Source organism: Myotis davidii, unplaced genomic scaffold (assembly GCF_000327345.1).
Source record: "Myotis davidii unplaced genomic scaffold, ASM32734v1 scaffold68, whole genome shotgun sequence".
Taxonomy (NCBI): domain Eukaryota; kingdom Metazoa; phylum Chordata; class Mammalia; order Chiroptera; family Vespertilionidae; genus Myotis; species Myotis davidii.
Window position 1 is genome coordinate 3,601,377 of NW_006300376.1, and position 14,372 is coordinate 3,615,748.

Sequence of the window (14,372 nt, forward strand, 5' to 3'; positions counted from 1 at the left end):
GTGCAAAAGCCTCTGCGCACAGCTTGGGTGGGGTGGGGTCTCAGGGAATCAATAGGGCAGAGCAAACAGCTATGGCTGCTCCTCAGTCCTGCCCTAAGAGGCCCTGGGTCTTAGTGTCCTGCGGTAATCGCTGCAAGCACCTATGAGAGAAAGCCACCCTCAAGTTCCACCTGCTGCCAGACAGTCCAGTTTCTCCTTGTATGAGTCTGGGTCCCCAGAGACTTGCCTAGAACTGGAGTTCAGAGCAGTCGGGAGCTTGTGACTCCCTCCTGATTGAAAAAGACAACCGAATCCTCAGTAATCAGCCCTTGTACCTCTGCACTTTACTTTCGCACCTCCTCTGAGTCTCAGGGTGCTTTTCTCTTTCCTTCTAGTTGTAGAATTTCCACTCAGCCAGCCTTCCTGTGGTTCTGGATGGTGTTCATTTTGCCTTTTAGTTGTATTTTTGAAGTGGTTGTGCAAGGCAGTAATTTCAGGTGTTTGCCTATGCCGCCATCTTGGTTTCTCTCTCCTGTTTTGCCCTTCTTGAGAGTTAGTTCAACTTTCCTTAAGGGAAGGGAGAAATATTTCCCTGGCCAGTGTGGCTCAGTTGGTTGGGAGTTGTCCAGGGCACTAAAATGTTGCTGGTTCGATTCCCCATCAGGACACACGCCTGGGTTGCAAGCTCAGTCCCTGATAGGTGGAATGTAGGTGTCATGTAGGAGGCCACTGATAGATGTTTCTCTTCTCTCTCTCTATCTCTCCCTCTATCTTCCTCTCTCTCTAAAAACCAATTTTAAAATCTTTAACAAAGAGAGAAGGGAGAAACATTAAAATATTAAAGAAGGACAAGTTATATCCTTTTTCTTTTGTTCCGGTTTAGTAAAGACTAACAAGACTGTTTGTTGCTAAATCTACCTAATAGTCTCAAAACTGTGGCTAAACATTTAGAAGGTTTCACTCTAAAATTTAACTTATGGTGGCTTAAAAATGAGTTAAATCTTCCCACCCCTTAAATGTGGACTGGGCAAAGGGATGTTCTTCCATAGAGTACAGAATGGAAAAAGAGAGAGGGTAACTTTACAATGGAGACATCCCACAAATACCCAAGTGATCCAGGTCAACAACAACTGTGATAAGTCTTGCAGATAAAATGTAACCTTGAGATAATGTGATGAGATAGCACTTTACTTCTGTGATCTTTCTCCTAAAAAAGCACACCTTTATTTTAGTCAAATCATGAGAAAAATGTCAGACAAATCTCAATTAAAGAACAAGCTACAAAATACCTCAACAGCATTCCACAAATTGTCAAGGTCATCAGAAACAAGGGAAGTGTGAGGAACTCACAGCCAAGAGTTGCCTAAGGAGATATCACTAAATGTAATGTAGTGCCCTGGATGGGATCCTGCCTGGAACAGAAAAAGACATTAGGTAAAAACTAAGGGAATCTGAATAAAGTATGGGTTTTAGTTAATGTCAGTGTATTAAAATCAGTTTATTGGTTATGACAAATGTATCATCTACACTAATAAAAAAGAAAGATGAAAATTGACTGTACCTTTGCGACGCCCACTAGCCAATCAGAAGTGCGTATGCAAATTATCTCAGAAATATTGATTATGCAGGTTAATTTGCATACACAGGTGCTGAGAGGCCAGGGGTGGGGCAGGATGCTTGCATCATCACCAACAACAACGCAGGTGTTCCACACTGCCCCCGGCCGCTCCGGGCCTCTGGGCAGCGTGGGAAGGTGGAAAGGCAGCTCCGGGTCGGAACGAAGGCAGAAAGGTGGCTCCGGCCAGCCAGAGCAAAGGTGGTGCCAGCAGCCAGGGGAAGGAAGGCTCATTCTTGCACGAATCTTCATGCATCAGGCCTCTAGTAGTAACAGAACATGTTAATAAGGTAAACTGGGTGCAAGGTACTCAGAAACTCTCTACAGTATCTTTGCAAGAAAAGATTCTGTAAATCTAAAACTATTCCAAAATAAAGGTTTAATTTTGAAAAGTAAATAAAGTGAGAATAAGGGAGGGACAATTTAATATATCAATGTTAGGGATTAACAATTTTTTAAAGCATGAAAGTTCTAATTGTCTGAAAAATATATACCAGTCTTTGTGGGTTAGTATTAATCTAAAACTATTATTTTATGACATACTCTTTCAATGAATTTAAATACAACAACAAAAAAAAGAGTTACATCCTTTTTTTATTGTATTTAAATTCATTGAAAGAGTATGTCATAAAAGAGATTTTGGAACTAATATCACCCAAAATCTTTATTTTATGGATGAGCTAGGAACGACTTGGGAGGCAGAGCCAGAAGGCAACCCAAAACCCCTAACTCCATGCCCCAAAACTATGAAGATCCCCTACAACAAAATGCCAACTGAACACAAGTAATCTTATCCTCAGCTGGCCATCTGCCTTTGCTTTTTATTGGTTAACTAGAGACCTGGTACACAAAATTCATGCACAGGGGGATGAATTAATATTTCTTCATTCTTTGCTTCTCCAATCCGGGACCCCTCGGGGGATGTCCAACTGCTGGGATTGGGCTTAAACCAACAGTTGGACAGCCCCTCTCAAAATCTGGGACTGCTGGCTCCTAACCCCCCACCAACCTGGTCGCCCCATGCAGCCTGCTGTTCAGTCGTTTGGTTGTCCCTCACTAACCCCCCTGCCGGCCTGGTCACCCATAAAGATATAAAGATATTAAAAAATATGTATCTTTTAAAAATACATGCAGCAAATATGCTCTGATATTCCTTCACAATTTTTATGTCCAGCAAGCTTTCTAAGCCCCTCCTACTTTCCCAAACAAAGGAGCATGAACATCCTAGTGCTTAGGCAAGGTTACTCGGTTTTGTAAAGCCTGCTTGTTCAGTCATTTGGTTGTCTCTCACTAATCCCCCTGCTGGCCTGGTCATAGGCAGCTATCTTGTGAGGGAGTGAGGGTCAATTTGCCTATTACCTCTTTATTATATAGGATTCCTAAAGAGAGATCAGTGTCACAACAAGAAATTTGGTATAATTGCCCAGAGTTTCCCAATAACATAAAATTTAAAGTGACCTAAGTATCAGCATAACCAACTAAATATAGGACTTTAAAACTCATTAATATTTCTTCATTCTTTGCTTTAAAGCTACTCTAAATCCCAGGAGTCTCAGAGGAGACAGGCATATGCAGACTACTACTGGCTCAAAGTCTGAGCAAGTTTTCAACATACCTCAGCACATATCAGAAAGAGAAAGCACTCACCATACCTTTCAGCCACGTGTACTCCACCTCAGTGACCTCAACCTCAGGGAAAGAACATTCTTCTTTATTCTCCAATCATTCTTAGAGTGACCGAGAGTCTCTGATGATGTAGCTAAAATGCCTTACTCGAGGCCATCTTCTATGGTTGTGCGAATGGCCCATTGTACAACCAGCACAGTCACGCACGACTGTCCTGCTTGGGATGGACACTAAGGCAGGCATGAGTCAGTTGATGTTTAAACTCAGAAGAGGTCTAAGTGTTCGCTTTCTGTAGCTTTTGTGATGGCTAAAGCTCTCTGCTGTCTAGCTTTTTAAACATGTAGATAAATTCTGTTACATAATGATTGTTTTAATAAGTTTATTATTATTAAAAAAAAATACATGCAGGAGCCCTAGCTGGTTTGGCTCAGTGGATAGAGCATTGGCCCACTGACTGAAAGGTCCCTGGTTGCAGGAACAATCTCCAGTAGGGGCGTGCAGGAGGCAGCCAATCAATGATTCTCATCATTGATGTTCCTATCTCTCTCTCCCTCCCCCTTCCTCTCTGAAATCGATAAAAAAAAATATATCTTTTAAAAATACATGCAGCAAGTATGCTCTGATATTCCTTCACAATTTTTATGTCCAGCAAGCTTTCTAAGCCCCTCCTACTTTCCCAAACAAAGGAGCATGAACATCCTAGTGCTTAGGCAAGGTTACTCAGTTTTGTAACACCTCTGGGAACCCAGTGACTCTGTGCTACAGACAGGTCAGGGTTCTTGACTCTGGATACTAAACTGTAATAATTTAGAATTGTGGGAATCACTTCTTATTATGAAATCTAACATTTCGAGCCAATTAAAAATAAAACCAGCTATTATTAGGTGCCATGAAAAAAGGCATGATATCAAGTATTGTATGCAAAGATTGTGTCTGGGATATACACACATGTGCTACATCTGAAATATTAGAACTATTTTGCCATCCAGAAAAGATGTAGTTTATCCTTACTGAGAGCTTCTGAGTTATTTTCACCTATAAAAAGGGGCAACAATGTTCTTAAATATTGTTGTAAAATATCATGCCAACACAAAATAATGTAGTAAGTGTTTTCAGTGGGGAAAACACTTCAGTTTAACATGTTTCTACATGTTTCTACACCTCCAGGCCCTAAAGGAGAATACGTAGCTACCTTGAGTTGGCTGACTCACCACAACTATTCTAAAGTAGAATAAGTAGTCACATTGACAAGATTCGCTCGTAGATCAATAAGCAGATATCACAGAGTCTACTCTGATTAAATCTCCTGTGCCTGGACTTCTTAAATACAGGCTGCCAAGACAGTCCAAGATGAAGTAGGTCAGAGAATAAGCTACTGTGCTACTGCCTAACTTTCCTATTGGGTGTCACAACCATCCACTTGTAGCCAGCTGGATCCAGTTTATCAGATCCAAAATAGAATAATGAGCACCTTTTATATGGAAGGAAAAATATTCTCCTGTATCAGATAATGCAAAGTTACCTTAGAAAAGGATTTTATCAAGAGACATTTTCTTTCAAAGGTGTCATGCTACTTTGTTTCTTGTGACACACTCCAGCCAAACAATAATTAACATACTCTTTGCTATACAAAGATAAATCGTCAGCTAAGGAGACCGTTTTCAAAGCGAGTGTGTAATTTCCTCCCAATGTGTATTTTATGTTTTTCCAGTTGTAAAAGTTGGCACCTGAACACATAGAGAGCCATAGTGTGCCCTATCTTAGACCGGTGCTATCCAATAGGACTTTTTGTAATAATGGAGATGTGCTACGTCTGTGTTATCCAAAATGGTAGCCATTGGCCAGACACTGTGCACCTGAGATGTGGTTAGTATGACTGAGGAAATGCATTTTCACTGTATTTAATTTACATATAAGCAGCCACATGTAGTTAGTGGGTACCTCATTGGGCAGGGCAACTACAGACAACAGGTTATATCCTCTCTGGAGGAAGTATGGCACCTGGATCAGGGTAAGCACTAGTGTAAGTACAAAAAACCCCACAAATGTGGAGTTTGGAGAGTATTGGGCTTTATGCCCATTGGCTATCACCATGAAATCTCTGCAGCTGTAAAAATCGGAATTTGTGACATCAGAGAAAGATGTACTTCAATAAACATCTGAGAGTATTTTTCAGAACTCTATATGAACTATGTTTTCCTATTTAACCAACAAGAATTGTACCTTGTATGTTTTTTAGAATTCCTCTGTCTATTGGTTGCTCTGTAATCTTGATGGTCAACTTGATGATGCTGATTTTAAACTAACATTTTTTTTAATATAAAGAATTTTATAAAGGTTCAAACACTGCTAATAAATAATGTAATCACGTCCTGATTAAGGGATTTGATCATCTAAGTTACCTAAAGTTTCATGCTCATATCAAGTTCTCTGTACTAAGCCTTTTTTGTCCATATTAAGCCTAAGTGGAGATGTCAAGGAAGGAGTTGAATGTACAAGTCTGTATTTCAGGAAGAGCGCAGGACTATGGTTTATATACCTTCCCTTTAATTTTCAAAGAATAACATACTATCTAAATATTCACATTATTAAAATTGTAAATTTCTTTAAGAGACTGCCTACAATAAAGCTCCTATCTTCAAGTCTTTTCTATATCATTTTACCCAGTTCCATATATCATTGTTTTATTAGTTTTATTAAATCAAATGGAATCAAGTGGCATAAATACATTTGCATTGCCATTTTAATAATGCATCTATATATTTTATATTAGTACTAGAGGCTTGATGCACGAAATTCGTGCAAGGGCCTTGGCCCCCTGCCACTGCCATGGCCAGGGGCCTCTGCCACCTCTGACGCAGTCCCCCATCCACTGGGGCTTTGTCCAGAAGGAAGGACATCTGGTCTAATTAGCATATTATGCTTTTATTATTTTTTTAAAATATATTTTATTGAGTTTTTACAGAGAGGAAAGGAGAGAGACAGAAAGTTAGAAACATCGATGAGAGAGAATCATCGACCAGCTGCCTCCTGCACACTCCCCACTGGGGATGAGCCCGCAACCAAGGTACATGCCCTTGACCGGAATCGAACCTGGGACCCTTCAGTCCGCAAGCCGACGCTCTATCCACTGAGCCAAACCGGTTTCGGCTATGCTTTTATTATTATAGATTCTATTTGATTGGAACAAAACTTGTGGATAATAAAAATGTCAAAGTTCCATAAATAGCCCATTCATTTCAAACTGTTAAAATTAGCAAAATTTTAATAAGTGAATAAGATTTTACATTTTTAATAGTTCTTTGGAATTTATTTTAATGAGATTTGAGCTATGGTAACATGTGAAATATAATTGATGATAGCATATGTTGCAAAGTATATTGACTTTTTTCCAACTCACTTAATTAAAAAAAAAAAAAGCCAAACTTATACAAAATGCAAAAAGAAACTTCTGAAGTTGTTAATCCACCCTCCCATAGCTAAGTTAAAGACAAAGATACAAATGATCCATTCTAAATATCACTTTATATGGTCGTTTTAGCACCTGAAGACCTTTAGACACAACCACATTCAAAATTACTGGAAGTACTCAATTCATTCTAAACACATTCATGTTAAAAGCCATACTTTCAATTAATTTTAAAACATATATTGTACAACTTTTCTTTTTCACGGAGTCTTTAAAAGTGGCACTTTCATTTTCTCATGTGTTTAAGATGAACAAAATTACCTAAACCTTCTCTAAAATTCTGAAGATAAATCAAAAGCAGTTTTCTCTTTTCTTAACTCAGTAAAGATTGGGATTTTGCTGCCACCTGTTGACAATAACTGCAAATAATAAATCTTGTCCAAATTCACAGACTTCATAGTTGAAAAAATCCTTAGAAATCCATCCATACTACTTCCTTCATTTTATGAATGATGAAAGGGCTCAGAAGGGCTAAGCTACTTTCCCAAAGTAATTCACAGGGCACAGATCTGAGCCTAAAATTTAGGTTTGGGCTGGGAATTCAGTGTTTATTTTTTTGTACCAGTTATTATCACTGTTTATGTGGCAGAACATCGGAAATTCATGGTGCTCTTTGCACAAATAATGAACTACTGATGTGCTTAAATCCACTACATTCATTAGCAATACTTTTTGCCACATAGAGGAACAACTCTATGCCTCTCTAACATACCATAGCAAGGAGGTCCATTTGATGTGGCCATCAGACAAGTATGGGCAAGCCTGGAAGTTGGGTCAGGTGGAGTCACCAGGTGTCTGTTTGCAGGAGTGACGAAAGGGCTTTCCGGGAAAGAAAGTTGATCTAGAAGAGAAGAGGGCTGAGGCCCACATGTCTGACCCAAGAGGACATGGAGATCCCATACACGTCACAGAGCCGCAAAAGGCTCATGTTTGCGTCTGAAAGAGAAAGAGCTGAAACAAAAGTGTCAATGAAAGCTAGAAGAGTTTTCCCCACTGTGGGCATTGGCTTCTTAAGTGAAAGGAGACAGCCCCTTGAAGCCCCAACCCATTTTACAGGTGCATCATCCCTCTGGAGGGGGCATGAATCCCTTCAACACAGGCCTCAGGGCTTAGCAGGAATTGCCATGCAGTCAGGGCAAGGACAGAGGACACATGGCACCTGGCTGACCATATTGATTAGCACTTAGCAAATATGTCCTGCGACCCTAGGGTAGCGGAGAGGGGAAGCTTAAAGGGATTTGGAGTTCTCTTGATTGCTGATGGCACCATAGCTAGAGAAATGTTGTTTGGTTTCTATCACTCTCAACACCAGGTTAGTGCCACACATTGGCAGTTGTTCATTTAAACATTACAAATCTGTTGAAAAACTGTAGATAATTAACTTTTTAAAACTCTAGCAGTCATGATAGCCTACCCTAAAAGGAACATGGCTGATTTTTTTAAAAAATATATTTTATTGAGTTTTTACAGAGAGGAAAGGAGAGTGATAGAGAGTTAGAAACATCGATGAGAGAGAATCATCGACCAGCTGCCTCCTGCACACTCCCCACTGGGGATGTGCCCGCAACCAAGGTACATGCCCTTGACCGGAATCGAACCTGGGACCTTTCAGTTTGCAGGCCGAGGCTCTATCCACTGAGCCAAACCAGTTTCGGCAACATGGCTGATCTTAAAATACATTAATCTCTTTAAGCCTTTGTTTTCTTATATATAAAAAATAGAAAATTATTAAAGCTACTTTTCCTACTTTCCTGAGAAAAGAAAGTACTTTAAAATTGTAAGACTTATTTAAATAGAAGGTAATGTTTGTTAATTTATCCTTTGCTTCTTCTTGATTTGCAGTTGAGTGTGACCATGTGCATTCCTTTGGTCAATAAAATATGAAAAACTAGTGTGTATTTTGCTACATTCACTTCACCCTAACATGATGATGATGGACCATATGTTAGGATGGAGCCTCTTGTCAGCCTGGATCAGGTCCCTGAGTATCTACACATGAACAGAGCCCCCTACTGAGCCATACTGTACATGGGGTATGAGGTAGAAATACACTTGGTGATTTAAGCCACTGAGATTTGGGGATTATTTGTTACCACAGCATTATTTGGCCTATCCTGACTGATCCAGGGGCCTCATTACGATAACTAGGATACAAATATAAAATATAAAGAAACAACATGACTAAAGTAGAGGTGATTGAAGGAGGGCCTCTTGAAAGAGATGTTTTAGGGAAAGGTTTAAAAAAAAGACTAACAGAATAAGAGATGAGCATTACTAATAAAGGATTATTATGTTCATATAGCTAGTCAATTTGAAATATGGCTATAAATTAGATGGTCAACAATAATTATGTGATGTGTATAGATAATATCAAAGTACTAATCTCTTATACTCTATAATACCTAAATTGGCTTTAAGGAAAATAAATTATTTACCCAAATTTCTAAGAGGCTTGTATATTAAATAGAGTAATAAAAATTCTTACATGAAGCTTTCCTTTTTCTAAGTAGCACTTATATTTTATTTATCATGCCAGTGGAGGTCTCTATGAATTAGAAGCACAGCTATAATTTTAAAATATTGAATTTGTACAAAAATGAGACAGACCCAAGGACATAAACAAATTTCTCATCCCTCCTCATCTCTGCTGAATGTCAGTTTCAAACTCTTGATGAGGAAAGGTGCCTCCAAGTCTTTATTTTACCACTTTCATCCACACCTTCTCAGTGTGATGAAAAATGACCCAGAAGATAGTGCTGAGTGAAAGGATACCTCACCAGGGTGACACAATGAAAGAGAGAAATAGCCGAACAATGAGGCCTTTGATGTTGAGCCCTAGGATTTCCCAAGAGCAAATAGGACTAATCAGTAGTTATGAAAGTAGTAGCTCCAACTCCCATTAAAACAACACGCACACCTCTTTCTATAACTCCGAAGGAGAAGCCCCAAGGAGAGCAGCTCATAGTGCTCTCCAACCCAGACAGGTTGAACTTCTTTGCCCTTCCTGAGTGCAACATGAAGAAAGCATCTACGCAAGGGAAATATTTTTGTTGGCAGTCAGATCAGAGCATGTTGACATCCCTGTTTTTAACAATCCACTGGTCAGTCTGGGTGTGGTCACTCGTTTTGAAAGCTGGGTCTTGAGGAAGTAGGTCAAGTGAGCCAATGTTGTTGTGTTCTCCCGAATGGGACTACATCCTTGCACGCAGCCTGTGTTGCTTTGGAATCAGTGTCTTGCTGGTAGAGGGTGCCACCTACTGATTCATCAGCCAGCATTTCTGGTTGCCCCAACTGACCAACAGGGCTGGGCGAGCAAACAGCCTGCTGTGCTGAGAGTCAGAGGAGACTGCTCCAAGTACCGAAGGTAGGTGAGGAAAGACTGGTGAGGAGAGTTGAGGTAAATAATCCATGGAGACCTATACAGGAATTGAAAGAAGATAAGGACCAGAGGCAAGCAGACAAAGGGCTTTGAGGGGAAAGTGTAAACAGTCATGCTGATTAACAGTCCACCAGCTCTTCCCTCCATTGCTGTAGCTGAGATTGCAGCTCTTCCCCCGATCCTCTTCTTCCTGGCATAGAGCTGGGCTCCATTTCCCAGATGCCTTTCAGCAAATGTAGCCAGGAGACTCCATTCTGACTGATGAGCTGTGAGAGGAAACATGGTATGCTACTTTCAGGCCTGGCCCATAAAAACCATCTACTCAAATCTGCTTTTCCCCTTCTGTGGTGGGGACATTGGAAGCCATGTGTTAAAGACAGCTCAGCTGCAACCATCCTGGGTCTGTGCAAGGAGTAGAGTCCACCTTCTCCTTTCCTACCCCGGGTGACTGACTTGAAACCACTCAGTCCTGTAAAGTGAGAAAGAAACTTCTTGTTTTCTCAGGCACTGAATTTTTAAGATCTTTTTGTTACTGCGGCAAGGCCTACCCTGACTCGTGTTGTTTTTTTCACATCCATGACATTATCTGACACAAAGTATGAAATAAAACCAGTGCACAATTCTCCTAGTTCCCTACCAACAATGATTATATGGGACCTGGATGATTTGAGCAGTTTTCTTCTCCGGCATGAGTCATCTCTCCTCATTCCCACATTGCTCCATGTGTTCCAAGAGAACCGAAGCAACGTGATCCTTCAAATGCATCTCTCTCCCTCAGCTCTCAGTATTTCCATAGGATGCTCCATTAAACATTCTTCACCTCCTGCCTCACCCCCATCTCCTGGTCTGTACCTGGTTAATTCCTACTCATTCTTCTGGTTGTGGCTTAGACATTATTACTGTGAGGAACCCATCTCTATCTCTCCAAGACTGCATTAGGTGACCTCTGTGTTCCCTGGGCACCCTATCCTACAGGTCCTACTACACTCGTCTCCCATCAGAATCTAGGCTCATGAGAACATGAACTGTGTTTGATCTTTGTAACTGAATCTCCATCTACTAACTTGGTACACACACTCAATAGATATTAATTAAGTGAAAAACTTACTTCTGAAGTAGCTATCAAAATGCTAATTTAGCCCTAGCTGGTTTGGCTCAGTGTTGTACACACAGGATGAGTGCTCATCACAGTTGTAGGTTCTATACACACGACTTTTCACAGGAATGGTCTTAATCAGAATAAACTGGAAGCAAATGCTATCACTGCAAACTTCCAGGATATGTGTAGTACCTCAGGGAAGAGATGTCTAATACCACTTTAAGGATCTGGTAGAGGTTGGACAACATACTTGAGGACTAAGAGGGGATCAGTAGCTTAGAAAGTAAAGCAAGCTTCAGACCTTGGCCTTAGAAGAAAATTTCACTAGAGAGGTTTAGCCATGAGCAAGTGAGCAGCCTTAAGAAGGGAAGTCTTCCTTTCAGAGAGCCTCATACAACATTTGCAGTACCTGTAATGTAGCATAAGCATTTGAAAGTTCTCTATGAGTTAGAAACTTCACAAGGTAAGTAAAGGGACTCAGGGGCAATGGGAATTGGTCAAGCAGTTGGTGCAGGGTAAAGCTCTCATTAGGAGCCCAGTACTTAACAACAGTAAGAGCCAGCCGAAAGCAAAGCTACCAAATCTGAGTCCGGCCAGCAGAGGGCAAACCATTGAACTTCGAAACCCTGATGACTGGGCATAAGAGAGTTTGGCAGGTGTTCGCATGCCCCAGAGCCTGTTAGTGAATAAAAGGTGATGGATTGCCTGTGAAAGGTAAGGAAGTCAACAGGAGTGAGCCCACACTTCTGATGAGCAGATTTTAGAAGTGTGACACTATGGTTTTAACTTGCATTTCCCTGATTGCTAGTAAAGCCCCTTTCCATGTGTTAATTGGCTATTTGAACATCTTTCATGAACAACCTATTTAAACATTTTGCCCATTTTCAGTGGGCTGATAAATGTTTTCTTACTAATTTTTCAGAATATTTAAAATATTTTCTGCATACTAGATTTTAATATTCATATGTGCTATAGATATTCTCATTCTTAATGTAGACTTCTTACTCTTTCTTGTTAACATAAAATTTTTATTTAATTTTATTGGCTTATTCATATATTCTAAATTTTCTAATATGTATGTGCAGTTCTTTTGTAATTAAGGGAAAAGCTTCAAAATATATCAAGCAGTTTTTTACCTTCAATGGTAGAAAAAATTCCACATACTAGTAGATGCTATTTTATTACATTTGCATATCTCAAAAGATTTTAAGTCTCATTCTTATCATCAGGGAGCTAGCTTCAAGAAAACATATTCAGAAATTATCCAATTGAATTATTTGAATAAAGAATAGCTAACATTTTCTCAGACAACGGTTATACAAATCAGGAACAGCATTTGCTTTTAAGAATATATTATTTGGGCAAATTTTAATAAATGATGCAATTGTTTTCACCATTTTAAGTCAGAAGCAATTTTTTAAAATCAGAAATGTTAGTTTGAGTTAACTTGCTTGGTGCAGTTGTTGATATTTCCTTAGGCTCATTCCCCTTCATGTTCCTCTTTTTTTTTTTTAATATATTTTATTGATTTTTTACAGAGAGGAGGGGAGAGAGACAGAGAGTTAGAAACATTGATGAGAGAGAAACATCGATCAGCTGCCTCCTGCACACTCCCCACTAGGGATGTGCCCACAACCCAGGTATGTGCCCTTGACTGGAATCGAACCTGGGACCTTTCAGTCCGCAGACCGACGCTCTATCCACTGAGCCAAACCGGTTTCGGCCATGTTCCTCTTATAGACATATTTCCCACTGTCCAGGAATATTTAGGAGATTTCAGATTATGCCTTATGGAAATATTTTGAGAAATATTTGCCCATTTAAAACAACTTTAAAATTTAAAACACTTGCGATTGTTATAGAAGTCAATCTAAATAAACAAAACCTACTGAGCACCACAAAAGTACATGATACTATGGTAGTTGCCATTATATTGCATCATGACAAATTCCTTAGAAAATATTTTTCTGTATTCATAAGCTTTACATTCCACATATCTATCTTATATTGGGTTATTAAACTATTAAAAGTGCACTCAAGAATCCCAAAGCTTTTTGCTTATGTTTGCTGGAGGCAAAGACCAACAAGTAGTTAACATATAAATGTGAGAAGTCCGTCAGGAGGCTGATGGACTTTGATATTCAGCAAGGGCTGAGAATCAACATAGTATTACCCCACTGCTGGCTGAAGGCAATCCCCTAACCCAGTGGTCGGCAAACTGTGGTTCGTGAGCTACATGTAGCTCTTTGGTCCCTTGAATGTGGCTCTTCCACAAAATACCACATGCAGGCACGCATGTACAGTGCGATTAAAACTTCGTGGCCCGTGTGCAGAAGTCAGTATTTTGTGGAAGAGCCACACTCAAGGGGCCAAAGAGCCGCATGTGGCTCGTGAGCCACAGTTTGCTGACCACTGCCCTAACGTAATAATCTTTTTATTGTTTACCAAACCTTACCATTGAAATGACTGTTTGCTTTGCTAAAGGGCAAATGTATATTCTAGTAAATAAAAAGCTATAGGTCTGGAGACTCAGGGAGCCACGCCACTAGAGAGTAGGTCTCTGCCTGGCTCCCCCAATAATTTCTAAATTTATATTTCTTGTCTAGTATATCCGTTTGTGCATCAGCCCCTTCTCCAGGTCCTGAATCCTTGCTGCAAAAGTTTGTGGCATATATCCCTTAAAAATCATTTTTTTAAATTATTTATTTATTTATTTTTCAATTACAGTTGACATTCAATATTTTTTTTTCTTTTTTTTTAAATTAAATCTTTTTTTTAATATATTTTTATTTTATTGAAAGAGGAAGTGAGAGGGAGAGATAGGAACATCGATGGTGAGAAAGAATCATTGTTTGACTGCCTCCTGCATGCTCCACACTGGGGATCGAGCCCGCAGCTGGGGCATGTGTCCTTGACGGGAATCGAACCCAGACCCCTCAGTCCGTAGGCCGACGCTCTATCCACTGAGCCAAACCAGTTAGGGCAAAACTATTTTCATAATTAAAGATACAAGCAAAGATCTCAGTCTTATGAAAAAAAATAATTAATATTTTCATGTTGGTCATAAAATTTAAAAATGCAAATAAACTAAGTGTCTAATAGATGGTTTCAGTTAAATATCTATGTACCTGTGAAATACAATCTTATTTAGATGTTAAAACTCAAGCTAATTGGGGGTTAATGGGGGAGAATGAGGGCCCCAGGC

At 39.8% G+C, this 14,372-nt stretch overlaps 1 protein-coding gene across 1 annotated transcript in view; it reads left to right on the forward strand.

Annotated features, from left to right (window-relative positions):
* The window catches only part of PREP (prolyl endopeptidase), a 164,898-nt gene that overhangs the window by 32,940 nt on the left and 117,586 nt on the right, over positions 1 to 14,372 (forward strand). The gene's annotated exons all lie outside the window — the stretch shown is intronic.